The sequence below is a fragment of the Saccostrea cucullata genome, unplaced genomic scaffold, assembly GCF_032062105.1.
Source record: "Saccostrea cucullata isolate Sc308-1 unplaced genomic scaffold, CSIRO_AGI_Scuc_v1 ctg12079, whole genome shotgun sequence".
NCBI lineage: Eukaryota > Metazoa > Mollusca > Bivalvia > Ostreida > Ostreidae > Saccostrea > Saccostrea cuccullata.
In genome coordinates this window covers 40335-44492 of record NW_026931148.1, presented here as the reverse complement: position 1 = coordinate 44492, position 4158 = coordinate 40335, and the positions used below count along the sequence as shown (strand labels likewise).

Sequence of the window (4158 nt, the reverse complement as noted above, 5' to 3'; positions counted from 1 at the left end):
ATAACAATAAACTTAGCAGTCGCTTAGCTTGGTTACTGAATACCCATATGCAGGGTAGGGGAACAAAAATGCACTCCAACTAATAATAATATTCATCAATAATCAGTAGTGCCCCTAACACTCTGACATAAACCCCTGACCCTAGGTTGCACAAATTTTTAAAAGGCACCCTTAAAATTGACTATCAAAAAGTAAATAAATGTTTTATAAATACAAAGGACCAGATTTCAAACAATTGATTCATTTCCAGTATATAAGTAGAGCCCCCCCCCTGACCCTGGGGCCTTGAAATTCACAATTCTGCAAGATTAGGGCCCTTGCTCATCATAACTATATATGTAGTTCATCTGCTTCATACCCAGAGACAGAGAAGAAAATTTTCAAAGATTTAATGTATTTTCACTGTATAATCAATAGAGCTCCACCCTAACACCAGAACCCCTGACCCTGGGGCCATAAAATTCACAATTTTGGTAGAGGCACTCTTGCTCATCATAACTATGCACTTAGTTAGTTTATTTAATACCTAGGAGCAGAGAAGAAGATTTTCAAAGAATTCATGTAATTTCACTGTAAAATCAATGAGCTCCCCCCCCAACACCAGAACCCTTGACCCTGGGGCCATAAAATTCACAATTTTGGTAGAGGCACTCTTGCTTATCATAACTATGCACTTAGTTAGTTTATTTAATACCTAGGAGCAGAGAAGAAGATTTTCAAAGAATTCATGTAATTTCACTATATAATCAATAGAGCCCCCCCCACCACCACAGAACCCTTGACCCTGGGGCCATAAAATTCACAATTTTGGTAGAGGCACTCATGCTTATCATAACTATGCACTTAGTTAGTTTATTTAATACCTAGGAGCAGAGAAGAAGATTTTCAAAGAATTCATGTAATTTCACTATATAATCAATAGAGCCCCCCCCCCCCCCCCCCCACCACAGAACCCTTGACCCTGGGGCCATAAAATTCACAATTTTGGTAGAGGCACTCTTGCTTATCATAACTATTTACTTACTTGGTTTATTTAATACCCAGGGGCAGAGAAGAAGATTTTCAAAGAAATCATGTATTTTTACTATATAATCAATAGAGCCCAACCCTAACACCAGAACCCCTGACCCTGGGGCCATTAAATTCAGAAATTTGGTAGAGGCACTCTAGCTCATCATAACTATGTTCTTAGTTGGTTTATTTAATACCCAGGAGCAGAGAAGAAGATTTTCAAAGAAATAATGCATTTTAACTATATACTTATTTAGCCCCGCCCTAGCACTAAAGCCCCTGACCCCAGGGCCATGAATTTCACAATTTTGGTAGAGGACTCAATGCTGATTACAATCATGCAAATAGTTTGACTGCTTGATGTCCAGGAGTAAAGAAGAAGATTTTTAAAGATTGCATTAATTTTAGTGGTTTTGGCCCCACCCCTCAGGCCCCAGGAGGGCAGGGATCATGAAATTCACAATTTTTGTTCCCCTTTACCCATAGATGCTTTGTGCCAAATTTGGTTGAAATTGGTTCAGTGGTTGCAGAGTAGAAGCTGAAAATGTTCAAATGTTAACACACGACACACGACGGACGACGACGGACGAAAACAGATAGCAATAGGTCACCTGAGTTTACTCAGGTGACCTAAAAACCAATGCACAAAGAAAAAAAAATATAGTCATATACGGAGTAAATCTGCATTCGCTACACACCTCTATCTACAAAGCGTACACAACAATGTTTACAAGGAATTTTTAAGTTGTTGGTGGTACTTCTTTATCGTCTCTTTACATACCATGATCAATAACATACTTTGTTGATATTCACAGTACTAAATAAATCCTTCGTAACAGTTTCCAGTATTCCAAAATGACACAGAAGTCAAAATACTCCAAAAAGCTTGCTATTGGTTTACACCAGCGACAATAGTAAGTTGGACAATGTTTTCCACATTTTTTGATTCATTTGAGTACGCTACTCTGAAAGAATTTGACAGAAGAAAAATCTTCAATGTTTTCCACATTATCAACAGTGAGGTGATTAACAATACACATTGTAAGTAATGTTGAAAAGAAAATTGATAGCTTTACTTTCTGGTATCCATAAGAGAAGCAGAGAGTACCATTCATGGATTTTTGTAAAGTTTCTTTTGCAATTTTCATTTTGCACGATGGGCATCTGATGAATTTGGAATCATCATGTGGCAGGACAACTTGTCCCTTACACATTTCACACGAAAAGTGCATCACTAAACCCACTTTGGTTATTTTTCCTTCCTTTTCAATGAGATCATTATTTTCAGGTGCCTGTAAACAATTTACCAAATCATCAATGCTTGAAGCTTTCGTAGCCGTAATAGTTTTTACATTTTGGAACGGACGGGTTGAGAGTTGATACAATCTGTAACTTTTGCCAATTTCTAGCATCGTCACCATGTCATCCCAAAGTGTTAATTTCATTGTTGCAGAGCTATCTCCAACTATCACATTTTGCCTTTGAATTGGAAGTTCTCTGACTATTTGTACTGGTACTGGTATTGCCGACAGTATCTTGACTTCAACAGCAACCTAATCAAAGCATAATGATAATAATTCATTAAAACGCAACATTTTCATCTATGTACGACTTGTTTCATACCAACTATAGCCGTATTCCGCCATATTTCTTTCAGGTACATGTACCATGTCTTATTGAAACGATATCAATCGGAATGCACTCGTTACACTTGAATGATTTTTTGTGAATGCGGGGCCCTTTGAGTAGCCACCATCTCAATGATATCTAGTTGCCCTCAAATTATGAGATAAAAGAATTTAGAATCCCTACACAATTCAAGAATTTTCAATTCAATTAGGGAGGGGTAAAACATACGAGTCTGTCAAAAGAAGGTTCTATTGGCCTGGCTTGTCAAATGATGTTAAATTATGGTGTCATTCAGGTGATCTTTGTGCAAGTAGAAAGCCAGGTCCAGGGTTTGGAAAATTTCCACTTCAGTCTTCTCTACTTCAATCTACAAAACCATTAGACCGAATTGCAATGGATATTTTAGGGAGTTTACCAACAACCAATAATGGAACTGAGTATATCATTGTTTTAGGTGACTATTTTTCAAAATGGAAAGAAACATACGCTGTGTCTGATCATATCGCCCTTACAGTTGCTGAAAATTTGCTACTGAATTTATCTCACGTTTTGGTGTTCCAAATCAAATACTGAAACTGATCAGGGGAGAGAATTCGAAAGTGAATTATTTTCTGAACTTTGTAAACTTTTAGGCATAGAGAAAACTAGAACCACTTCATAAAGACCACAACCTGATGGCCTCGTTGAGTGTTTTAATAAAACTCTGATCGCCATGTTGTCTGCATTTGTCAATGAAAATAAAGATTTTTGGGATGACCATTTAACGCTTCCTCATGATGGCCTATCGTGCAACCCCTCGCATAAGTACAAAGTGTACTCCAAACTTGCTCATGTTGGGTCGGCAAATTTCATGCCCATTAGATATCATGGCTGTGATACCACCAGCAAATCCTGGGAAACTGTGCCCTTCAATGTATGAAAAATGGTCAGAATTAACAATGAACAATGCGTTTAAGCAATAAGCAATACATGTCCCCTACCGGGTATTTACTAGCTATATCAAACAAGCATTCTGAGAGTATTGCATAAGCAATACACACCGTTCACGGTAGCTCAGTCGGTAGAGCGCTCGCTCCGTGATCGGGAGGTCGTGAGTTCGCATCTCGGCCGCGACCGACCTAGTCGTTAAAATGGGTAGCAACTGTTCCTTCGCCATGCGCTCGGCACTTTGAAGTGAAAGTTGCGGGTCCTTCGGATGAGACTTAAAAACCGAGGCCCCGTGTCAGCGGCAGGCGCTGGCACGATAAAGATCCCTCACTGCTCAAAGGCCCTGAGTGCCGAGTAAAGGTCAAAATTTGAAGCCCTTCACCGGCATACGGTGACGTCTTCATATGAGTGAAAAATTCTCGAGAGGGACGTTAAACAATATACAATCAATCAATCAATCATAAGCAATACATGTCCCCTACCGGGTTCCCCTTTTTCTTTAGGATGTCATTTTATAATATGCAAAAGTCATGTCCAAGGTAAAACTGAAAGATTTTCAAGTTGTTAATGCCTTAAAACCAATAAAATAAT

At 38.7% G+C, this 4158-nt stretch overlaps 1 pseudogene; it reads right to left on the bottom strand.

Moving 5' to 3' along the window:
* Positions 1-1900: 1900 nt before the first annotated feature.
* On the bottom strand, positions 1901-2681 carry LOC134231565 (uncharacterized; annotated as a pseudogene).
* Between the last annotated feature and the right edge of the window lie 1477 nt (positions 2682-4158).